Here is a 27,507-nt window from a genome sequence, read left to right as displayed (position 1 = left end):
AGGCCCTTTCCTGTTCCAGCATGACAATGCCCCTGTGCACAAAACAAGGTCCATACAGCAATGGTTTGTTGAGGTCGGTGTGGAAGAACTTGACTGGCCTGCACAGAGCCTTGACCTCAACCCCATCGAACACCTTTGGGATGAATTGGAACGCTGACTGCAAGCCAGGCCTAATCATCCAACATTAGAGCCCAACCTCACTAATGCTCTTGTGGCTGAATGGAAGCAAGATCCCGCAGCAATGTTCCCACATCTAGTGGAAAGCCTTTCCAGAAGAGTGGAGGCTGTTATAGCAGCAAAGGGGGGACCAAATCCATATTAATGCCCATGACTTTGGAATGAGATATTTGACATGCAGTTGTCCACATACTTTTGGTCATGTAGTGTATGTAGATATGCACACACACACACGCACATACACATAAAAACACACACAAGAGTCCGCTTCAGGGCACGCTGTTAGATCCACCTGCTCTGCTCTGTAATGGCTGGTATTCCATTGATGTTTCTCATTTTATTCTCCATCCGCTGGAGACAGGGTGTGTGTCTGATATGACTTCTGGTTTGGGGTGTCTGACAGTGCCAGAACTACAGAACTGTGAGTGTATGTATGTGTGTGTCTATGTGCGTGCGAGTGTGTGCTTGTGCCCATGTGAAAAAAATACTGTAAAAAATATAAGAAATAGTGTGTTATAAATACTGTAATATTCGCTGTAGTGTTTTTGCAGACTTTACTGTAGTATTCACTGTTTTGCTGACTTTACTGTAGTATTTAAAAGTCTGCAAGTATTTAGTTAACTATAGTATAAATACTGAAGTAAAATAAAACTGTAGAGTATACTACAGTAATTAATGTAGTATTTTTGCAGACTGTACTATATACAGTAGTATTTACTGAAGTGTTTTTGCAGACTGTAGTATTTGCTATAGTGTTTTTTTTTAATCTTTAACATAGAAGTGTAGGTTTTCTCCTTCAGGCAACATAGTGGATGAATACATAACGAGTACATTTTCCATGACCTGTAGCTAGGAACAGTTACCTCAGTGCGTCTGCTCTTTTCTATAATGTGTACAGAACACATTACATTGTCTACCTGGCATGTAGGTTTCTCACATATGGGTGGCACAAGTTGCGATATAGGGTATATGCAAATGAAATACTGTAGTATTTACTGAAGTTTAAAAAGTGTTGTGTTTTTGAGGACTGTAGTGTTTTTGTGGACATTAATGTAATATTTACTACAGTGGTTTTTGTGGATAATACTGTAGTAAATAGTAAAGTACGATTACAAAAAAACTGATATGTGGAAATCTATTTTTCATCTTTGTATCCTAAAATGATAATTTCACGGTCAAATTATCATTCTGATTTATGAGTTGGGCTTTGTTTTCCAACTGCCAACTCAATTTGAAGGTACTAATTTTATCTTGTTGATTGAAAATCTGCCCTTGGTATTGTTTGGGGCTAAATCCATAATCCGTTTACCTCTCTACTGACTCCGTTGTAACCCACAAGACGATGTGTATGTCCCAAATGGCACCCTCTTCCCCTACATAGCGCACTACTTTTGACCAAGGCCTATAGGGCTCTGGTCAAAAGTAGTGCACTAAATAGGGAGTAGGGTGCCATTTAGGGTACATCCTATGTCAATGCCACTTTCTGAACTGTGTATTATTCACCAATGAAAACAATTATGTAAGTAAGTTTAAATTAGAGAACAACTATAACAGGGTTTCTAGTGTTCTAGGACATTACCTTTTAACATGCTTCCTGTTTACACTGTTTGTTACAATGTCCAACTTCACAAACATTCCCTTGACGATATAGCCTGGTCCCAGATCTCTGTGTATGTTAGCTAACTTCTCACTCTAATACGTCTCTGACTGACTGTTTGTTATCTAACTCACTAAATACATTTTCTGACATTCATGGAGATGGCATTCATGGAGATTGCATTCATGGAGATTTGCATTCATGGTATTTGCTGTGCATGTCTGCTCAGCTGTAAATTACCTTCTTTGGGATCAAATCAAATGTATTTATATAGCCCTTCTTACATCAGCTGATATATCAAAGTGCTGTACAGAAACTCAGCCTAAAACCCCAAACAGCAAGCAATGCTGATGTAGAAGCACGGTGGCTAGGAAAAACTCCCTAGAAAGGCCAAAACCTAGGAAGCAACCTAGAGAAGAACCAGGCTATGAGGGGTGGCCAGTCCTCTTCTGGCTGTGCCGGGCGGGGATTATAACAGAACATGGCCAAGATGTTCAAACGTTCATAGATGACGAGCAGGGTCAAATAATAATCACAGTGGTTGTAGAGGGTGCAACAGGTCAGCACCTCAGGAGTAAATGTCAGTTGGCTATTCATAGCCGATCATTCAGAGTATCTCTACCGCTCCTGCTGTCTCTAGAGAGTTGAAAACAGTAGGTCTGGGACAGGTAGCACATCCGGTGAACAGGTCAGGGGTCCATAGCCGCAGGCAGAACAGTTGAAACTGGAGCAGCAGCACGGCCAGGTAGTCCTGAGGCATGGTCTTAGGGCTCAGGTCCTGTGAGTGAGAGAGTGAGAGAGAATACTTAAATTCACACAGGACACTGAAATACTCCAGATATAACAGACTGACCCTAGCCCCCCCCCCCCCCGACACCAAAACTACAGCAGCATAAATACTGGAGGCTGAGACAGGAGGGGTCAGGAGACACTGTGGCCCCATCCGACGATTCCCCCGGACAGGGCCAAACAGGCAGGATATAACCCCACCCACTTTGCCAAAGCACAGCCCCCACACCACTAGAGGGATATTTTCACCCACCAACTTACCACAAGGCCGAGTTTAGCCCACAAAGATCTCCCCCACAGCACGAACCCAAGGGGGGGCGCCAACCCAGACAGGAAGATCACGTCAGTGACTCAACCAACTCAAGTGATGCACCCCTCCTAGGGACGGCATGGAAGAGCACCAGTAAGCCAGTGACTCAGCCCCTGTAATAGGGTTAGAGGCAGAGAATCCCAGTGGAGAGAGGGGAACCGGCCAGGCAGAGACAGCAATGGTGGTTCGTTGCTCCAGTGCCTTTCCGTTCACCTTCACACTCCTGGGCCAGACTACACTCAATCATAGGATCTACTGAAGAGATGAGTCTTCAACAAAGACTTAAAAGTCTGCGTCTCTCACATGGGTAGGCAGACCATTCCATAAAAATGGAGCTCTGTAGGAGAAAGCCCTGCCTCCAGCTGTTTGCTTAGAAATTCTAGGGACAGTTAGGAGGCCTGCGTCTTGTGACCGTAGCGTACGTGAGGTATGTACGGCAGGACCAAATCGGAGAGATAGGTAGGAGCAAGCCCATGTAATGCTTTGTAGGTTAGCAGTAAAACCTTGAAATCAGCCCTTGCCTTAAAACAGGAAGCCAGTGTAGAGAGGCTAGCACTGGAGTAATATGATCACATTTTTTAGTTCTAGTCAAGATTCTAGCAGCCGTGTTTAGCACTAACTGAAGTTTATTTTGTGCTTTATCCGGTAGCCGGAATGTAGAGCATTGCAATAGCATTGTAATAACCTAGAAGTGACAAAAGCATGGATACATTTTTCTGCATCATTTTTGGACAGAAATTCTGATTTTTGCAATGTTACGTAGATGGAAAAAAGCAGTCCTTGAAACAGTCTTGATATGTTCATCAAAAGAGAGATCAAGGTCAAGAGTAACGCCGAGGTCCTTCACAGTTTTATTTGAGACGACTGTACAACCATCAAGATTAATTCAGATTCATTTCTTGGGACCGAGAACAAACATCTCTGTTTTGTTCGAGTTTAAAAGTAGAATATTTGCAGCCATCCACTTCCTTATGTCTTGAACACAGGCTTCCAGCGTTGGCAATTTTGGGGCTTCACCATGTTTCATCAAAATGTACAGCTGTGTGTCATCCGCATAGCAGTGAAAGTTAACATGATGTTCCCGAATGACATCACCAAGAGGTAAAATATATAGTGAAAACAATGGTGGTCCTAAAATGGAACCTCGAGGAACACTGAAATTTACAGTTGATTTGTCAGAGAACAAATCATCCTCAGAGACAAACTGATATCTTTCTGACAGATAAGATCTAAACCAGGCCAGAACTTGTCTGTGTAGACCAATTTGGGTTTCCAATCTCTCCAAAAGAATGTGGTGATCGATGGTATCAAAAGCAGGGATCGGTGTCCCTTCCACGGGACGGTTGAGCCGTAGGCTAATGCGACATGAGGTTGTAAGTAACAAGAAAACATCCAAGCACATAGATATATCTGATATTGGCAGAAAGCTTAAATTCTTGTTAATCTAACTGCACTGTCCAATTTACAGTAGCTATTACGGTGAAAGAATACCATGCCATTGTTTATGGAGAGTTCACAATTTTGAACATGAAAAGTTATTAAGGATAGGGGGCAGTATTTTCACAGTCAGATGAAAAAAGTGCCCAGAGTAAACTGCCTGCTACTCGGGCCCAGAGTCAAATATTTGCATATTAGTAGATTTGGATAGAAAACTCTGAAGTTTCTAAAACTGTTGGAATGATGTCTGTGAGTATAACAGAACTCATATGGCAGGCAAAAACCTGAGAAAAATACAACCAGGAAGTGGGAAATCTGAGACTTTGTAGTTTTTCTTTTGAATCCCTATCGAAACTACAGTGTCTGTGGGGTCACGTTGCACTTCCATTGGCTGTCAACAGCCTTTAGAAACTCGTTTCATCCTTCTCCTGTTACTGGGCAGAGAATAGGAGCTCAGTCAATCAGTGGACTGCCTGAGGACAAAGGACTTGGTTATGCACAAGCACACAGTTCCTTCTTTTTCTTCTGGAATGAATACGCTATTGTCCGGTTGGAATATTATCGAATTTTTTTTACGATAAAAAGACCCTAAGGATTGATTGTAAACAACGTTTGACATGTTTCTACGAACGGTAATGGAACATTTTGACTATTCGCTTCTGGATTTACACTCGCGCATTATGCCTTTGGATAGTGATCTGAACGCACGAACAAAAGGAGGTATTTGGACATAAATATGGAGTATTTTGAACAAAACGAACATTTCTTGTGGAAGTAGGAGTCCTGGGAGTGCATTCTGACGAAGATCAGCAAAGGTAAGTGAATATTTATAATACTAATTCTGAGTTTAGTTGACACCAGAACTTGGTTGGTATCTGTATAGCTTACTTTGATGGTTGAGCTCTGTACTCAGAGTATTGAAAAATGTGCTTTCGCCGTAAAGCTATTTTGAAATCTAACACAGCGGTTGCATTAAGGAGAAGTGTATCTATAATTCTTTCAATAACTGTTGTAAAGTTTATCAACGTTTATGATGAGTATTATTGTAAATTGATGTGCTCATTCACTGGAAGTTTTGGGTGGCAATACATTTTCTGAACATCACGCGCCAATGTAAAATGGGGTTTTTGGATATAAATATGAACTTTATCTAACAAAACATACATGTATTGTCTCACATTGAGTCCTGAGAGTGTCATCTGATGAAGATCGTCAAAGGTTAGTAATTAATTTTAGCTGTATTTCTGGTTTTTGTGGCGCCTCTCCTTACTTGGAAAATGGCTGTTTGGCTTTTCTTGTTTAGGTGATGTGCTAACATAATCTAATGTTTTGCTTTTGCCGTAAAGCCTTTTGGAAATCGGACATTGTGGTTAGATTAATGAGAATCTTATCTTTAAAATGATGGATAATACTTGTATGTGTGAGAAATTTGAATTATGAGATTTTTGTTTTTTGAATTTGGCGCTGTGCTATTTCACTGGCTGTTGTCAAATCGATCCCGCTAATGGGATTCGCGTGTTAAGGGGTCACTAAGAGGTTTTAACCTGTCTGGGATAGGGGGCAGTATTTTCACGGCCGGATAAAAAACATACACGATTTAATCTGGTTACTACTCTTGCCCAGAAACTAGAATATGCATATAATTAGTAGATTTGGATAGAAAACACTCTAAAGTTCCTAAAACTGTTTGAATGGTGTCTGTGAGTATAACAGAAGTCATATGGCAGGCAAAAACCTGAGAAGATTCCATGCAGGAAGTGGCCTGTCTGACAATTTGTAGTCCTTCTGTTGCATCTCTATCGAAATTACAGCATCTGTGCTGTTACGTGACACTTTCTAAGGCTTCCATTGGCTCTCTAAAGCCTTCAGAAAGCGGAATGACATGTCTCCTGTCTCTGGGCAGATAACAGGAGCAGAGTTTGTAATTGGTCTGCCTGGGGACAGTGAGACTGGAGGTGCGCATTCACGAGACCTCGCAATTTTTTTTATTTTCCTCTTTGAATGAATACAATGTTGTCCGGTTGGAATATGATCGCTATTACACGAGAAAAATTGATTTTAAACAGCGTTTGACATGCTTCTAAGTAAGGTAATGGAATATTTGATTTTTTTTGTCACGAAATGCGCTCGCGCGTTACCCTTCGGATAGTGACCTGAACGCACGGAGAAAACAGAGGTATTTGGATATAACTATGGATTATTTGGAACCAAAACAACATTTGTTGTTGAAGTAGAAGTCCTGGGAGTGCATTCTGACGAAGAACAGCAAAGGTAATCCAATTTTTCTAATAGTAATTCTGAGTTTAGGTTGCCCCGACATTGGCGTGTGTCAAAATAGCTAGCCTGTGATGGCTGAGCTATGTACTCAGAATATTGCAAAATGTGCTTTCGCCAAAAAGCTATTTTAAAATCTGACATAGCGTTTGCATAAAGGAGTTCTGTATCTATAATTCTTAAAGTAATTGTTATGTATTTTGTCAATGTTTATCATGAGTAATTTAGTAAATTCACCGGAAGTTTGCGGTGGGTATGCTAGTTCTGAACATCACATGCTAATGTAAAAAGCTGTTTTTTTATATAAATATGAACTTGATTGAACAAAACATGCATGTATTGTATAACATAATGTCCTAGGAGTGTCATCTGATGAAGATCAAAGGTTAGTGCTGCATTTAGCTGTGGTTTGGGTTTTTGTGACATATATGCTTGCTTTGAAAATGGCTGTGTGATTGTTTTTGGCTATGTACTCTCCTGACATAATCTAATGTTTTGCTTTCGCTGTAAAGCCTTTTTTGAAATCGGACAATGTGGTTGGATTAATGAGAGTCTTATCTTTCTAATGGTGTAAAATAGTCATATGTTTGAGAAATTGAAGTTATAGCATTTGAGGTATTTGTATTTCGCGCCACGCGATTCCACTGGCTGTTGAATAGAGTGGGACGCTAACATCCCACCTAGCGCAGAGAGGTTTTAACATGACACTCGGGAAGAACGCCTCCGATCTGGGGTCTTTATCACACAATTGGTGTCACTGAGTTTCTTTTCCACAAGATATGGTCCATAAAAACGTGCTGACAGATGAGCCAGGGATTGGCAACAAAACTATAACTTGATCCCCTGGTGCAAAAGAACAGCCAACAGCCTTTTTGTCATAATGCAACTTCATGCGTTTGAGTAGAGGAGAGAGACTTTTGGGCTAACGCACATGCAGCGTGCAGTCTCTCCCGCATCTTACTGACATAATCTAACACATTTTTAGGGGCGCTACTGGGTGTAGGAGATAAGATTTGCTCCTTCAAAACTTTCAGCGGACCCTTTGGGGTGTGTCCAAACACAAGGTCAGCAGGGCTGAACCCTAAGGACTCTTGTACTGTTTCGCTAATAACAAATAGGACAAAGGGCACCCCCTCATCCCAATCGGTACTGGTATCCATGCAATACTTGCGTAGCATTGCCTTCAGCGTCTGATGCCAGCGTTCGAGAGCCCCTTGACTCTCCGGATGATACGGACTGGAGACCTGATGGGAAATACAGCGTCTTCAACACATTAGAGAACAGCATTGACATAAAGTTGGATCCCTGATCAGTTTGGATTACTTTAGGGAGTCCAAACATAGAGAAGAACTTCACTAGTGCCTTCACCCCAATCTTAGACGTTATAGTACGGAGAGGAATAGCCTCTGGGTATCGAGTAGCACTGCACATTATTGTTAGTAAGAACTCATTTCCTGACCTGGTTTTCAGCAACGGACCTACACAATCAACTATCACTTTTTCAAAAGGTTCCCCCACCACAGGAATCGGGCAGAGCGGAGCACGAGGAACTGTTTGATTCGCTTTCCTAGTGAGTTGACATATGTGACATGTTTTACAAAATTGGACAACGTCAGACTTCAAACCTGGCCAAAATAAAAATGTCGAAGGACTCGGTTATAAGTCTTCGTGACCCCTAAGTGTTCGGACCAAACCTGGTCATGGGCGAGTGACAACACCTGCTGTCGGAATGGTGTAGGAACAACCACTTGACACACACTTCACTCCAGTCACTAACGGTGTCATGAGCTGCCCATTTACGCATCAAAACTCCTGCTTCCATAAAGTAGGCAGTCTCTTTAGTTTTAGCTTCCTCAATGGAAATTACCGAAGCAAAACACTTGCGAAGACTGGTGTCTCCTTTTTGACATTCAATCACCTTCTCGGGGGTGACAGACAAAAGAATGTCATGTAATTGGGGCGATTTCGCTTTCCCCTGCCTTAGTTTTTATGGGGGTAAAAACTGTCGGCATTGCAGAAGGAATACTCGGTGCATTGTCTTCTCTCAACCTTCTCAAAAATGGAACTAGCCAAATCCACCACATCTCCTAGCTTGCGAGATTGTGCCCTCGTTAACACACAAGCTGGAAAAACATGTGGAAATGCTTGAACCAATTTATCATCTGTATTTCTGATTTCTGGGTTGTCTACTACCTCTAATAAAGGAGTGACGTTACCACCAGCCATATCATTCCCTAGTAACAATGTGACTCCTTTTACTGGCAGAGTAGACACTACACCAACAAGGAAACATCCTGATACCAAGTCTGACACTAATTGGACCCAGTGTAATGGTACAGGTACTGTTTTTGTCTCTATCCCCTGTAATATGACATGCGAGCCACAATACGTTTCAGAGGACCAGGGTAAAGCATCAGCAAAGATTACTGACTGAGCCGCCCCGGTGTCTCGTAAGATTTGAATGAGCTTTTGATCAGCTTGTTCTCCAGTTATGGAAACACAACCGGCAGATATAAACGGAGCATAGACAGGATCCGGTTTCTCAAATGCTGAATCAATAACTCGGTCCAACGGACGAGCCATAGACTTGACTAAACTTTTCTTTTTTGGGGACGGTGACAGGGACTGTTTCGGTTTATCCGCAATCACATGACCCTTTTGGTGACAGTAAAAACATTCACGGACTTCATGAAAAGGCTTAGGGTTGTCAGAGGAAAAGCGACCTGAACGAGGCACTCATGATGTAATCGTCCGGCCTTCAAAACGAGGTGCACCAAAGACAGTCTTGTTTGTCAAAGCGTACTCATCTGCCAACACTGCTGCCTGGGCCAATGTCACCACTTTCTGTTCATTTAAATGAACTACAATTCTATCAGGGAGGTTGCTTTTAAAATCCTCCAACAGTATCAACTCCTGAATATCAGCAAAGGTGTTAGCTTTGCTGGCTGAACACCAGCGATTAAACAGAGACTCTTTGTCCCTTGCAAACTCAACAAAAGTACGGTGAGGTGTTTTTTTGTGGTTCCTGAAGCGCTGTCTATAAGCTTCAGGTACCAACTCATAAGCCCGCAACACGGTAATTTTAACTGTATCATACTTTAAACTGTCTTCCAGGGAGAGAGCAGCTACTACTTCCTGGGCTTTCCCAGACAATTTGCATTGTAACAGGAGCGGCCAAACCTCGAGTGGCCAATGCAGCGCAGTGGCCACACATTCAAAAGCAGAGAAATGGGAATCAACTTCCGACTCTCGGAATGGAGGGACTAAAGCTATATTTTTACTTACATCAAAGTGGGCTTGATGATAAGCAGCTTGTGGAGTCGCACTGGAGCCAGCGTCTCGCTCCAGTTGTCAGATCCTCACCTCCTTGTCAATTTCCATTCTCCTAATTTCAAGATCAAACTGCATCTGTCTGTCTTTTTCTTTTTGCTCCATTTCTAAACGGGCCAGCCTCACCTTCAGCCTTGCGGTCCCGCCTGAACGACCTGAAGCAGAAGATATAGGATCGAATTGGCGCAATGTAAAGGGGGTACAAGCAACCCCTTCCTCCACCCTGTCCTCCGACTTGGCATCGGAAGGTCTACTCGTCTCCTCTCCTGAAGCCTCCCTGTCGTCATCTTGCAATGAGAGAATTCGCTTTCTCACTAAACCCTCCCTGACATGCACCAAAAGCTCAGCCTTTTGGGCTTTCTCGGGGACAAAGACTTCATAATGGTCAGCTATAGCAAAAAGGTCTACTTTCCAAAACCTCACCAAACAATCAATAGAGGGCGCTTCAAAAAACTTAGATGGCTGAGGCAGCCATCTTGTACACAGAAGTCTCCTGAATACACAAACTAAACAAGTCATCCAAACTCACAACCTACCATCACACCTCAATCACAAATCACAGAGAGCTCAGTGCAGCAGGGTCCGGTGGGTTTAATGGAATCCCGGATGAGCCCCCATTATGTTATGTGAAAGAGGTATGGGACTGTAGGTGTGAGTAAGGATGACAAAAGGCAGAGATTTAACGTTTACAGGGAATTTATTCCGTCACTCGGTAATTTTGGGGAAAACGGGGCTGGACGGAACCAAAGCATAGAAAGTAAATATCAAAGCCCCCTCTCCTACCTTACCTGCCTACCCACTACTTACCTAACTAGCACCACATGGTGCACTAACCAAAATACAGGGGATGGTCCGCCCAGGTCTTTCCTAGTGTGCATAGACAGTAAATACTACGGGTAATGTATGCCCGCGGGCCTCTTGCCTAAGCACTCCCTAGGTGCCTTCCCCTTCCCCCCTGGGAACAAATGAAACAGAATAACACAAATGTAAGTAACAATTCCAATAATCAAAAACACAGTTCTATTGGCACACACATACCTCAAATCAGCAGCTATACAATACTTAACAAAACTCTGAACAACACAGAATTTACCAATCAGCTCCCCAGCAACAATCAACACAGGACACACTCATGTCTGTTAGCAACAACCAATATAATAACACTCAGCCATCAGCCTCCTCTCTCAGCAATCATCTAGTCCCTCTGAGCAACTGAACACTGGCTTATATAGCTTTGGGGAGTCTGTAATGGGATACAGCTGTTTCCTGACGAGGGGGCGGGTCAGCTCTCCAATCATCAATGGGGGCCGACCAATCAGCTGCTTGTAGAGAATTTCAGGAAACCATTTCCTGAAATACATACATGAAAATACACAAACCACAACACAGAAACTGGGGAACGTAACACTCACTAAATAATATATTGTTAATTAACTCACTAACTCACTAAATAATATATTGTTATCTAACTCACTAACTCTAAATAATATATTGTTATCTAACTACAAATAAATAATATATTGTTATCTAACTCACTAACTATAAATAATATATTGTTATCCAACTCACGAACACTAAATAATATATTGTTATCTAACTCAATAACTCTCTAAATAATATATTGTTATCTAACTCACTAACTATAAATAATATATTGTTATCCAACTTACGAACACTAAATAATATATTGTTATCTAACTCAATAACCCTGAATAATATATAGTTATCTAACTCACTAACACTAAATAATATATTGTTATCTAACTCAATAACTCTGAATAATATATTGTTATCTAACTCAATAACTCTCTAAATAATATATTGTTATGTAACTAAATAACTCTCTAAATAATATATTGTTATCTAACTCACTAACACTAAATAATATATTGTTATCTAACTCACTAAATAATATATTGTTATCTAACTCACTAACTCTAAATAATATATTGTTATCTAACTCACTAACTCTCTAAATAATATATTGTTATCTAACTCTCTAAATAATATATTGTTATCTAACTCTCTAAATAATATATTGTTATCTAACTCACTAACTCTAAATAATATATTGTTATCTAACTCACTAACTCACTAAATAATATATTGTTATCTAACTCTCTAAATAATATATTGTTATCTAACTCACTAACTCATTAAATAATATATTGTTATCTAACTCTCTAACTCTCTAAATAATATATTGATATCTAACTCACTAACTCTCTAAATAATATATTGTTATCTAACTCTCTAACTCACTAAATAATATATTGTTATCTAACTCACTAACTCTCTAAATAATATATTGTTATCTAACTCACTAACACTAAATAATATATTGTTATCTAACTCACTAAATAATATATTGTTATCTAACTCACTAACACTAAATAATATATTGTTATCTAACTCACTAACACTAAATAATATATTGTTATCTAACTCACTAACTCTAAATAATATATTGTTATCTAACTCACTAACTCACTAAATAATATATTGTTATCTAACTCACTAAATAATATATTGTTATCTAACTCACTAAATAATATATTGTTATCTAACTCTCTAAATAATATATTGTTATCTAACTCACTAACTCACTAAATAATATATTGTTATCTAACTCACTAACTCACTAAATAATATATTGTTATCTAACTCACTAAATAATATATTGTTATCTAACTCACTAACTCTCTAAATAATATATTGTTATCTAACTCACTAACTCTCTAAATAATATATTGTTATCTAACTCACTAACACTAAATAATATATTGTTATCTAACTCACTAAATAATATATTGTTATCTAACTCACTAACTCACTAAATAATATATTGTTATCTAACTCACTAAATAATATATTGTTATCTAACTCACTAACACTAAATAATATATTGTTATCTAACTCACTAACTCTCTAAATAATATATTGTTATTTAACTCACTAACTCTCTAAATAATATATTGTTATCTAACTCACTAACACTAAATAATATATTGTTATCTAACTAAATAACTCTGAATAATATATTGTTATCTAACTCTCTAAATAATATATTGTTATCTAACTCTCTAAATAATATATTGTTATCTAACTCTCTAAATAATATATTGTTATCTAACTCACTAACTCACTAAATAATATATTGTTATCTAACTCACTAACTCTCTAAATAATATATTGTTATCTAACTCACTAACTCTAAATAATATATTGTTATCTAACTCACTAACACTAAATAATATATTGTTATCTAACTAAATAACTCTGAATAATATATTGTTATCTAACTCACTAACTCTCTAAGTAATATATTGTTATCTAACTCTCTAAATAATATATTGTTATCTAACTCTCTAAATAATATATTGTTATCTAACTCACTAACTCACTAAATAATATATTGTTATCTAACTCACTAACTCTCTAAATAATATATTGTTATCTAACTCACTCTAAATAGCCTTGTCCACGTGATGACTCATACAAAATTCCTGCCATTAAGTTTTTCTGATATCCACCCTAGTTTTCCTGAAGTCCTGGTTGGAAGACTCGGTTGGAAGATGGACGGAATAAACAGGAAAGCCGGAACATCCAACCAGGATTTCTGGAAAACCTAGGAATTTTGCAACCCTAATCAAGTGACTGTTTCTGTTTATACAAGACTATATGTCATGACATTGTAGCCTGGTCTGTGTATGTAAACAGGCCTAAATATCATAGAGCATAGAGCCCAGACGACAGATATGATCCTTGTGAACACCTCTGTCTATAGTGTCAGTGTTTACAGTGCATTATAGTGTATGGCGTGACATGAACATTCAGGGAAGTTGGCTAAGGCACACTGCAGACCTAACGACCAGGGATCAGGGTAAGGACATTTTGCCCAGTGGATAGGTATGTACCTTGTGTGTTTTTTTGCTCAGCACACATGAGTTTGATTGACATTTGCAGAGGAACTGGTCGAACGGCTTCAGCCTTTGACAAACTGAAAGGTGTGTGTGAAGGTATGCTCAGTATGTAAGATCTGAGGGAGGAGTGTGTGTGCGTAAGGATGTACAGTACAGCAGTAAACACTTAATACAAATAAGAGACAGAAGCATAGATAGACAGCATCGCTGACTTCACATGGCTGAGTGAGATAACGATTGACAGTAGCTCGTACGTAGGTGAGCTATTGTTTCAATCACCCACAACTGAAGGTCATTCATCACTTCACATGGTCAATCACTGCTAGGTAAAACAATGACACAGAGATTCATGAAACACAAACACATTTTAACATAGACAGCACACACACATGAAGAAATACAACAGTTTACTATAGAATAATACAGTACTTACTATAGAATTCTAAAGTAAACTGTAGTTTCCTCTAGAATACTACACTACACAGTGTAGTATTCTCTAGAGTACTATACAACACACTGTAGTATACTGTAGAGTACTGTACTACACACTGTAGTATACTGTAGATAACTATACTACACACTGTAGTATACTGTAGATTACTATACTACACATTGAAGTATACTGTAGAATACTATACTACACACTGTATTATGTGTAGTACTTACAGTATTTTCCGCAACAACAAAAAAACACTACATTAGTGTCCACAAAAACACTGCAGTCCGCAAAAATCCTAGACTTTTTTAACTATAGTAAATACTGCAGTGTTTAATTTGCATATACCCTGCCCATTCCCCTCCCCCTTATCACAATATGTGCCACCCGTAAGTGAGAAACCTACATGCCAAGTACAGGTTACAGAAAAGAGCAGAAGCTCTGAATGAACTGTTCAGACCCCATACCTACCTGCCTACAGTTTAAGTAAAATGTGCTCTTAGTATTTCTCCAGTATGTTTCCTGAAGGAGAGAAGCTCATCTTCCATGTCAAATATAATACAACAATAACAGTAATGTCTGCAAAAACACTACATTATTTGCTGTATAGACAGTGCTTTCAGAAAGTATTCAGATCCCTTGACTTTTCCACATTTTGCTACATTACAGCCCTATTCAAAAAAGGTATTAATAAAGGCCTGATTGGGCGAACGTTCACCTTGCAACAGAACAAAGAACCTGAGTACACAGCCAAAACAACACAGGAGTGGCTTTGGGACAAGTCTCTGAATGTCCTTGAGTGGCCCAGACAGAGCCCGGACTTGAACCCATCAAACATCTCTGGAGAGACCTGAAAATAGCTGTGCAGCTACGCTCCCCATCCAACCTGACAGAGCTTGAGAGGATCTGCAGAGAAGAATGGGAGAAACTCCACAAATACAGATGTGCCAAGCTTGTAGCATCATACCCAAGTAGACTGGAAGCTAATTGCTGCCAAAGGTGCTTCAACAAAGCATTGAGTAAAGGGTATGAATACTTATGTAAATGTTATATTTCAGTTTTGTATTTTTAATACATTTGCCAAAATGTCTACAATCCTATTTTTGCTTTGTCATTATGGGGTATTGAGTGTAGATTGATGAGAATATAATTTTTTTTTTAAATACATTTTAGAATAAGGCTGTAACCTAACAAAATGTGGAAGAAGTCAAGGGGTCTGAATGCATTCCGAAAGCACTGTATACTACAGTTTTATTTTACTACAGTATTTATACTACAGTTAACTGTACATACTACAGTATGCTATAGTATTCATTGGTGTATTTTAGCAGTCTAGTCCACAAAAACACTACACTGAATACTACAGTCCATTCTGAAAAAAAGCACTACAGTGAAAACCAGTATTAATACTATAGTATACTACAGCATTTTTTCATGTGGGCATATTCAACACACTCAACCTGACAGAGACACACATAGACACCAGAACATCTGGGACCAACGCTAGCAGCACTGACTCAGGCGTGTGTTATAATGGCTGGTTTTATTATTTTAGGTTACACTCTAAAAAGGCGAAAACCTTCAGGCCTGCGGTAATGTCTTTACTAGATTCTTCAACTTTAGTGCTAATGCCCCGCCTGTCATTAGCAATCTAGGAAGCACAATAAGTCACCTATAAAATAGGCCTCCACTGCCGACTCAGAGAGAAATGAAAAATATATACGGATATATGCCAGCCTATGCAGCAGAAAAACCTCTTAAAGAAAACAGACATTATTCAGAATAATTGCCCCCTGAAGGACAAACACGCTCTGTGAATAGGAGATCCTTCAGGTGCAATCATTGGTATGAACACTGCAGAAATCCTTGCTGCTCTGTCGAGGCCATTGTTGTGGAAGGCCACATGGCTGACACAGGAGGTTTGTCAACTGTGTCACAAATGGCAACCCTTTTCCCTATTTAGTCACTTGGAAAAGCATTCCAGGTGACTACCCCATCAAGCTGGTTGAGAGTGTACAAAGCTGTCATCAAGGCAAAGAAAGGGTGGCTACTTTGAAGAATCTGAAATATAAATTATATTTTGATTTGTTTAACCTTTTTTGGTTACTACATGATTCCATATGTGTTATTTCATAGTGTTTATGTCTTCACTACTTTTCTACAATGTAGAAAATTGTACAAAAAATTAGAAGGTGTGTCAAAACTTTTGACTGGTACTGTATATATTTACATATATACACACATACATATATACCTACATACATACCTACATACATACATATATACACACATACATATATACCTACACACATACATATATACACACATATATACCTACATACATACATACATACATACATACATACATACATACATACATACATACATACATACATACATACATACATACATACATACATACATACATACATACATACATACATACATACATACATATATATACCTACACACATACATATATACCTACATACATACATATATACATACATACATACATATATATATATATATAGATATATATATACACACAGACATACATACATATATACCTACATACATACATATATACACATATACATAGAGTTGAAGTCGGAAGTTTACATACACTTAGGTTGGAGTCATTAAAACTCATTTTTCAACCACTCCACAAATTTCTTGTTAACAAACTATAGTTACGGAAAGTCGGTTAGGAAATCTAGTTTGTGCATGACACAAGTAATATTTCTAACAGACAGATTATTTCACTTATAATTCACTGTATCACAATTCCACAATGCCAATTCCAGAAGTTTACATACAATAAGTTGACTGTGCCTTTAAACAGCTAATTTACATCATTTGAGTCAATTGGAGGTGTACCTGTGGATGTATTTCAAGGCCTACCTTCAAACTCAGTGCCTCTTTGCTTGACATTATGGGAAAATCAAAATAAATCAGCCAAGACCTCAGAAAAACAATTGTAGACCTCCACAAGTCTGGTTCGTCCTTGCGGGCAATTTCCAAACGCCGGAAGGTACCACGTTCATCTGTACAAACAATAGTACGCAAGTATAAACACCATGGGACCACGCAGCCGTCATACCGCTCTGGAAGGAGACGCATTCTGTCTCCTAGAGATGAACGTACTTTGGTGCAAATCAATCCCAGAACAACAGCAAAGGACCTTGTGAAAATGCTGGAGGAAACAGGTACAAAAGTATCTATATCCACAGTAAAACGAGTCCTATATCGACATAACCTGAAAGGCTGCTCAGCAAGGAAGAAGCCATTGATCCAAAACCACAAAAAAAAAGCCAGAGTACGGTTTGCAACTGCACATGGGGACAAATATCGTACTTTTTGGAGAAATGTCCTCTGGTCTGATGAAACAAAAATAGAACTGTTTGGCCATGATGACCATCGTTATGTTTGGAGGAAAAAGGGGGAGACTTGCAAGCCGAAGAACACAATCCCAACCGTGAAGCACAGCGGTGGCAGCATCATGTTGTGGGGGTGCTTTGCTGCAGGAGGGACTGGTGCACTTCACAAAATAGATGGCATCATGAGGCAGGAAAAATATTTTGATATAATGTGCCTTGAAAAAGTGTTCATCCCCTTTGGTGTTTTTTTTATTTTGTTGCATTACCACCTGTAATTTAAATGGATTTTGATTTTGAATTCATGTAATGGACATACACAAAATATTCCAAATAGGTGAATTGAAATGAAAAAAAATATGAAAAGGGGTGCGTGCATATGTATTCACTCCCTTTGCTATGATGCCCCTAAATACAATCTGGTGCATCCAATTACCTTCAGAAGTCACATAATTAGTTAAATAAAGTCCACCTGTGTGTAATCTAAGTGTCACACGATCTCAGTATATACAGTCGTGGCCAAAACATTTTTGAGAATGACCAAATATTAATTTTCACAAAGTCTGCTGCCTCAGTTAGTATGATGGCAATATTCATATACTCCAGAATGTATTGAAGAGTGATCAGATGAATTGCAATTAATTGTAAAGTCCCTTTTTGCCATGCAAATGAACTGAATCCCCCAAAAACATTGACACTACTTTTCAGCCCTGCCACAAAAGGACCAGCTGACATCATGTCAGTGAATCTCTTGTTAACGCAGGGTTGAGTGTTGACAAGGACAAGGTTGGAGATCAATCTGTCATGCTGATTGAGTTAGAATAACAGACTGGAAGCTTCAAAAGGTGGTGCTTGGAATCATTGTTCTTCCTCTGTCAACCATGGTTACCTGCAAGTAAACATGTGCCGTCATCATTGCTTTGCACTAAAAGGGCTTCACAGGCAAGGATATTGCTGCCAGTAAGATTGCACCTACATTTTTTACTAAATCAACCATTTATCGGATCATCAAGAACTTCAAGGAGAGGGGTTCAATTGTTGTGAAGAAGGCCTCAGTGCGCCCAAGAAAGTCCAGCAAGTGCCAGGACTGTCTCCTAAAGTTGATTCAGCTGCGGGATCGGGGCAGCACCAGTACAGAGCTTGCTCAGGAATGCAGCAGGTAGGTGTGAGTGCACGCACAGTGAGGCGAAGACTTTTGGAGGATGGCCTGGTGTCAAGAAGGGCAGCAAAGAAGCCACTTCTCTGATGAATCCCCTTTCCGATTGTTTGGGGCATCCGGAAAAAAAGCTTGTCGGAGAAGACAAGGTGAGCACTACCATCAGTCCTGTGTCATGCAAACAGTAAAGCATCCTGAGATCATTCATGTGTTGGGTTGCTTCTCAGCCAAGGGAGTGGGCTCACTCACAATTCTGCCTAAGAACACAGCCATGAATAAAGAATGGTACCAACACATCCTCCGAGAGCAACATCTCCCAACCATCCAGGAACAGTTTGGTGATGAACAATGCCCTTTCCAGCGTGATGGAGCACCTTGCCATAAGGCAAAAGTGATAACTAAGTGGCTCGGGAAACAAAACATAGATATTTTGGGTCCATGGCCAGCAAACTCCCCAGACCTTAATAACATTGAGAACTTGTGGTCAATCCTCAAGAGGCGGGTGGACAAACAAAAACCCACAAATTCTGACAAACTCCAAGCATTAATTATGCAAGAATGGGCTGCCATCAGTCAGGATGTGGCCCAGAAGTTAATTGACAGCATGCCAGGGCGGATTGCAGAGGTCTTGAGAAGGAAGGGTCAACAATGCAAATATTGACTCTGCATGAACTTCATGTAATTGTCAATAAAGGCCTTCGACACTTATGAAATGCTTGTAATTATACTTCAGTATTTCATAGTAACATCTGACAAAAATATCTAAAGACACTGACACAGCATACTTTGTGGAAATTAATATTTATGTCATTCTCAAAACTTTTGGCCACGACTGTATACACCTGTTCTGAAAGGCCCCAGAGTCTGCAACACTACTAAGCAAGGGGCACCACCAAGCAAGCGGCACCATGAAGACCAAGGAGCTCTCCAAACAGGTCAGGGACAAAGTTGTGGAGAAGTACAGATCAGGGTTGAGTTATAAAAAAAGATCTAAAACTTTGAACATCCCACGGAACACCATTAAATCCATTATTACAGTTTTTAAAGAATATGGCACCACAACAAACCTGCCAAGAGAGGGCCGCCCACCAAAACTCACGAACCAGGCAAGAAGAGCATTAATCAGAGAGGCAACAAAGAGACCAAAGATAACCCTGAAGGAGCTGCAAAGCTCCACAGTGGAGATTGGAGTATCTGTCCATAGGACCAATTTAACCGTACACTCCACAGAGCTGGGCTTTATGGAAGAGTTGCCAGAAAAAAAGCCATTGCTTAAAGAAAAGAATAAGCAAACATGTTTGGTGTTCACCAAAATGCATGTGGGACACTCCCCAAACATATGGAAAAAGTACTCTGGTCAGATGAGAGTATAATGTAGCTTTTTGGCCATCAAGGAAAACGCTATGTCTGGCGCAAACCCAACACCTCCCATCACCCCGAGAACACCATCACCACAGTGAAGCATGGTGGCGGCAGCATCATGCTGTGGGGATGTTTTTCATCGGCAGGGACTGGGAAACTAGTTAGAACTGAAGGAATGATGGATGGCGCTAAATACAGGGAAATTCTTGAGGGAAACCTGTTTCAGTTTTCCAGAGATTTGAGACTGGGGCGGAGGTTCACCTTCCAGTAGGACAATGACCCTAAGCATACTGCTAAAGCAACACTCGAGTGGTTTATGGGGAAACATTTAAATGTCTTGTAATGGCCTCGTCAAATCCCAGACCTCAATCCAATTGAGAATCTGTAGTATGACTTAAAGATTGCAGTACACCAGCGGAACCCATCCAACTTGAAGGAGCTGGAGCAGTTTTGCCTTGAAGAATGGGCAAAAATCCCAGTGGCAAGATATGCCAAGCTTATAGAGACATACCCCAATAGACTTGCAGCTGTAATTGCTGCAAAAGGTGGCTCTACAAAGTATTGACTTTGGGGGGTATGTAAACTTATGACTTCAACTGTACGTATTTACATATATATACATACAATGCCTTCAGAAAGTATTCAGACCCCTTGACTTTTTCCACATTTTGTTACATTAGAGCCTTATTCCAAAATTGATTACATTTTTTCCTTCATCAATCTACACCCCATAATGACAAAGGAAAAACAGATTTTAGAATTTCAAAATAGAAAACTGAAATATCACATTTAAGTATTCAGACCCTTTACTCAGTACTTTGTTGAAGCACCTTTGGCAGTAATTACAGCAACGAGTCTTCTTCGGTATGACGGTACATGCTTGGCACACCTGTATTTGTGGAGTTTCTCCCGTTCTTCTGTGCAGATCCTCTCAAGCTCTATCAGGTTGGATGGGGAGCGTTGCTGCACAGCTATTTGCAGGTCTCTCCAGAGATGTTTGATCGGGTTCAAGGCCAGTCTGTGGTTGGGCCACTCAAGGGCATTCAGAGACTTGCCCCAAAGCCACTCCTGCGTTGTCTTGGCTGTGTGCTTAGGGTCGTTGTCCTGTTGGAAGGCAAACCTTCGCCCCAGTCTGAGGTCCTGAGCACTCTGGAACAGGTTTTCATCAAGGATCTCTCTGTACTTTACTCCGTTCATCTTTCTCTCGATCCTGATTAGTTGAGTATATGGAGCGTCAGCATTTGTGGGTTCGTTTACAGGTTCAAAATGGCCAGAAACAAAGACCTTTCTTCTGAAACCTGTCAGTCTATTCTTGTTCTGAGAAATGAAGCCTATTCCATGCGAGAAATTGCCAAGAAACTGAAGATCTTGTACAACGCTGTGTACTACTCCCTTCACAGAACAACGTAAACTGTCTCTAACCAGAATAGAAAGAGGGGTGGGAGGTCCTGGTGCACAACTGAGCAAGAGGACAAGTACATTATATGTATTTCTCAAGCTTTGTTAGTCTATCTTCTAGAATAAAGGACAGACACTTCAAAACCTTATTCCTGATTATTTATTTGTTGACGGCCTGTTTTGCCATTTATGAATATGTTATTCAATTCATTTCTATGGGCTATAGTAGTGAAGTCGAAATTCAATATTTTATCAAATAATTGTTTACATATTTTTTTATGCCTAGAAATCAAATAGCTAAAGGATCCGTGGTATCTTAAAACAATTCCATAGCTAAAGGATCCATGGTGTCTTAAAACAATTGCATAGCTAAAGGATCCATGGTGTCTTATTAAAACAATTCCATAGCTCAGACTTTTAGGGGACTTTTTTGGTCTGCGATGCTTTATGCTAGAAGCAAGCTTTAAAATACCTAGGATAGACGTGACTCCCATGCATATGGGAATATAATTGTTTCATTTCTTTGACATTCAGCGGCTGAGCTAGAACCTTTTATAAAAAAAAATGTAATTATTTGCTTAGGAAATAAAAAAAATAAAAAATACATGTTTTTTGCGTTGGTATGCCTACTCTGTTTTGGGATGGAAAAGTAGGCCAAGCTCAGATTCTTAATGATGTCTCATATGTAATTATTTGCAAACAGGGACAGTTTAGTTGCAAACAAGACATTGATTTGGAGAAATATGATATGATGAACACATTGGTCTATCTCTCTGTCCATTCTTAGCCTGTAATTTCAATAATTTGTGTGGAATTAAAAAGATAAAGGCAAGGGCTGACTTGAACTAGAAATCCCTTCTGGCATTTCTAACACACCGGCCTATGTTTTCTTCGAGTCCCCCATTATTACCCAGATAATTATAATTTGCCCGAAATGCCAGATGGCCAGTCCACCCCTGGATAAAGGTTTCCAGTCATGTAAAATGATGTAGAATTGCATGAAATATTTATTATTAAGACATTTTTTTCTCAGATCTGCAGATACGATGATAGATTAATGCAATGACTTTACTCTAAAGGAGATCTTTCCACCTCTACTCTTGTCCACAGTGGTCTGCGAACCCACAACCTTCTGACGCGCAGCCATGTGCACTATAACAATTCACACACTATCAAAATTCCTGTGTTGCTATGTAATGCTTACAGGACAAATAACAGTTTCTAAAACTGCATATCGAAGTCTCTGGTTTGTCCTAGAAGTGAGGGTAAATGGTAGGCACGTTCTCTGCTATCCACTTTATGTTTTAATTCTTATTTTGGGTACAGAGGTCACCAGTTTTGTAGTCCTAAAACCCAGAAATGAGTTACTTCTGGTTTGTTCAGCCATCCCTATGGGACAAATTTATGGGGAATGAATTGGATTTTGGAATAAACGCTGAAAATAAGGTCTGAAGTTAACACAGGAGATCTTCTACGTTTTGTTCTATGAGATAGTTTCAGCTCTCAGGTAAAGACTGTGTTGAAGTAAGAATGTTTATTACAGCAACAGGGGCAGGCAAACGACAGGTAAAGGCAGGCAGGGGTCGATAATCCAGAGTAGTGGGGCAAAGTTACAGGACGGCAGGCAGGCTCAGAGTCAGGGGCAGGCAGAGTGGTCAGGCAGGCGGGCTCAGAGACAGTACAGGCAAAGGTCAAAACCAGGAGGGCGAGAAAAATAGAGACTGGGGAAAAGCAGGAGCTGAGACAAAACGCTGGTTGACTTGACAAACAAGACGAACTAGCAACAGACAAACAGAGAACACAGGTATAAGTACCCAGGGGATAATGGGGAAGATGGGCAACAACTGGAGGAGGGTGGAGACAAGCACAAGGACAGGTGAAACAGGGTGTGACAACAGTAGTATCAGTCAGTTAACATGACCTTTATGTGCTTTTTTTATTACCACATAAATTCTTCAAAATTCATAAAAAGTGACGTTAGCTGATGAAGATTATCTCATACAACAGAGAACAAAATCTCCTAAGCCTGTGTTTACCACAGACTTTAGATCTGAAAACATCATTAATTCTCACCATAGGCTTTGTCCAACGAACGATGGCGGAGTTAGTGCCTACAAAAATATGCCATTACTATTTCTCTCTATAGGGGAGGATCCCTTGTTTTTTCAAGCATTCAGGGAGGGCCATCCATTTTCATTTCAGATAGTTTTTTTCTCTCTCCAAGGTACTGTAACCCTTATCATGAATAACACATTCTCCCTTGGAGGTAGCTGGTGTTATGCCCTCCTGAAACGGCATTCAATTACACAAAGAAAGCAAAGCAGTGTGGTATGCTGGGCAGATGACGGTCATCTCTATATACCCGTCGCAAGACCCATTGGTTGATGCTTTTTCTAAAACCCTCTTAGGCCTCACTCCCCATTATCTGAGATATCTACTGCAGCCCTCATCCTCCACATACAACACCCGTTATGCCAGTCACATTCTGTTAAAGGTCCACAAAGCACAAACATCCCTGGGTCGCTCCTCTTTTCAGTTCGCTGCAGCTAGCAACTGGAACGAGCTATAACAAACACTCAAACTGGACAGTTTTATCTCAATCTCTTCATTCAAAGACTCAATCATGGACACTCTTACTGACAGTTGTGGCTGCTTTGTGTGATGTATTGTTGTCTCAACTTTCTTGCCCTTTGTGCTGTTGTCTGTGCCCAATAATGTTTCTACCATGTTTTCTGCCGCTACCATGTTGTGTTGCTACCATGCTGTGCTGTCATGTGTTGCTGCCTTTCTATGTAGTGTTGTCTTAGATCTCTCTTTATGTAGTGTTGTATAGTCTCTCTTTATGAAGTGTTGTCTTAGGTCTCTCATTATGTAGTGTTGTATAGTCTCTCTTTATGTAGTGTTGTATAGTCTCTCTTTATGTAGTGTTGTCTTAGGTCTCTCATTATGTAGTGTTGTATAGTCTCTCTTTATGTAGTGTTGTATAGTCTCTCTTTATGTAGTGTTGTCTTAGGTCTCTCTTTATGTAGTGTTGTATAGTCTCTCTTTATGTAGTGTTGTATAGTCTCTCTTTATGTAGTGTTGTCTTAGGTCTCTCATTATGTAGTGTTGTATAGTCTCTCTTTATGTAGTGTTGTGGCATCTCTCTTTATGTAGTGTTGTCTTAGGTCTCTCATTATGTAGTGTTGTATAGTCTCTCTTTATGTAGTGTTGTATAGTCTCTCTTTATGTAGTGTTGTATAGTCTCTCTTTATGTAGTGTTGTCTTAGGTCTCTCATTATGTAGTGTTGTATAGTCTCTCTTTATGTAGTGTTGTATAGTCTCTCTTTATGAAGTGTTGTCTTAGGTCTCTCATTATGTAGTGTTCTATAGTCTCTCTTTATGTAGTGTTGTATAGTCTCTCTTTATGTAGTGTTGTATAGTCTCTCTTTATGTAGTGTTGTATAGTCTCTCTTTATGTAGTATTGTCTTAGGTCTCTCATTATGTAGTGTTGTATAGTCTCTCTTTATGTAGTGTTGTATAGTCTCTCTTTATGTAGTGTTGTCTTAGGTCTCTCATTATGTAGTGTTGTATAGTCTCTCTTTATGTAGTGTTGTATAGTCTCTCTTTATGTAGTGTTGTCTTAGGTCTCTCATTATGTAGTGTTGTATAGTCTCTCTTTATGTAGTGTTGTCTTAGGTCTCTCTTTATGTAGTGTTGTCTTAGGTCTCTCTTTATGTAGTGTTGTATAGTCTCTCTTCATGTAGTGTTGTCTTAGGTCTCTCATTATGTAGTGTTGTCTTAGATCTCTCTTTATGTAGTGTTGTCTTAGATCTCTCTTTATGTAGTGTTGTATAGTCTCTCTTTATGTAGTGTTGTATAGTCTCTCTTTATGTAGTGTTGTATAGTCTCTCTTTATGTAGTGTTGTATAGTCTCTCTTTATGTAGTGTTGTATAGTCTCTCTTTATGTAGTGTTGTATAGTCTCTCTTTATGTAGTGTTGTATAGTCTCTCTTTATGTAGTGTTGTCTTAGGTCTCTCATTATGTAGTGTTGTATAGTCTCTCTTTATGTAGTGTTGTATAGTCTCTCTTTATGTAGTGTTGTATAGTCTCTCATTATGTAGTGTTGTATAGTCTCTCATTATGTAGTGTTGTATAGTCTCTCTTTATGTAGTGTTGTCTTAGGTCTCTCATTATGTAGTGTTGTATAGTCTCTCTTTATGTAGTGTTGTATAGTCTCTCTTTATGTAGTGTTGTATAGTCTCTCTTTATGTAGTGTTGTGGTGTCTCTCTTGTCATGATGTGTGTTTTGTCCTATATTTATATATATTTTTAAATCCCAGCCCACATCTCCGCAGGAGGCTTTTTGCATTTTGGTAGGCCGTCATTGTAAAAAAGAATTTGTTCTTAACTGACTTGCCAAGTTAAATAAAGGTAAAAAAAAAGGAACCATTCAGTTTATTAGGCCACAGATTAAAAAATGTGGATGAACTTGAAAGTGATGCTCCTTTCCAATAAATATTCTGATGATCTATGCTTGACTGCAATTTGACAAATACAAATATTCTCGCTCTTATCCATAATAATCTCATCATGTAGGCTATTATTTACTTATTTTAGATACCAGCACTGGATCTGCAAGCTGTTGACTAGAGTGCACGTGTCAACACCAGAGGAGGCATATTTTCTATTTAAAGCAACAGTTTTTGTTACAAAAGTATTGGTAGAATTAAAAATGCAATGGAAACACATTGACCTTTAGATTTTTATTTGGTACATGAAAACTTAAGCACAAAAGTACATTTTGTGTGCACTATGTCATCACGCACTGATTTTCATCTGCAACAAGTTTGGTGGAAACACACCACTGGTGGGGAAATGTGCATATTTTCTTTGTGGATTTTTTAATATTTGCATGAAAATCTGTCGCCAATTAGATGGAAACCTAGCTAGTGATTAATTTCTCTCACGATCACAGATAATTAAAGCATAAGGGGTGGGACCATACACAACAACTCCCTCCTCTCCTCCTCTTGCTTCAGGGAAATGTCAATAGCTTTTTCTAATCTATTTATTTCTCCAGCCGCGTCCCAAATGGCACCCAATCCCCTGGTAAAATGTAGTGCACTATAAATGGAATAGGGAGCCATTTGGGATGCAGATGGTCTCCTTTTCTCTTTCCTTCCACACTTCATTAATTATCAAGTCCTTGTCCATATATATTTTTATCTGTCTACCTAGCCTACAGCACTGCTCTATACACTGAGTGTACAAAACATTAAGAACACCTTCCTAATATTGAGTTGCACACCCCCTTTTGCTCTCAGAACAGCCTCAATTTGTCGGGGCATGGACTCAACAAGGTGTCGAAAGCGTTCCACAGGGATGCTGGCCCATGTTGACTCCAATGGTTTCCACAGTTGTGTCAAGTTGGCTTGATGTCCTTGGGTGGTGTAGCATTCTTGATACACACAGGAAACTATTGAGCGGGATAAACCCAGCAGCATTGCAGTTCTTGAAACAAACCAGTGCGCCTGGCACCTACTACCATACCCCATTCAAAGGCACTTAAATCATTTGTTTTTCCCGTTCACCCTCTGAATGGCACACACATACACAATCCATGCCTCAACTGTCTCAAGGCTTGAAAATCCATCTTTAATCTGTCTCCTCCCCTTCATCTACACTGATTGAAGTGGATTTAACAGGTGACATCAATAAGGGATCATAGCTTTCACCTGGATTCACCTGGTCAGTCTATGTCATGGAAAGAGCAGGTGTTCCTTGTGTTTTGTATACTCGGTATATCTCTATTTATTATTATTTTATTTAACGTTTATTTAACTAGGCAAGTCAGTTAAGGAACAAATCCTTATATACAATGACGGCCTACAGGGGAACAGTGGGTTAACTGCCTTGTTCAGGGACAGAACAACAGATTTTTACCTTGTCAGCTCAGG

This window comes from Salmo salar, chromosome ssa06 (assembly GCF_905237065.1).
Source record: "Salmo salar chromosome ssa06, Ssal_v3.1, whole genome shotgun sequence".
NCBI classification, from domain to species: domain Eukaryota; kingdom Metazoa; phylum Chordata; class Actinopteri; order Salmoniformes; family Salmonidae; genus Salmo; species Salmo salar.
The sequence above is the reverse complement of the archived record's forward strand: the minus strand, read 5'-3'. Positions refer to the sequence as shown.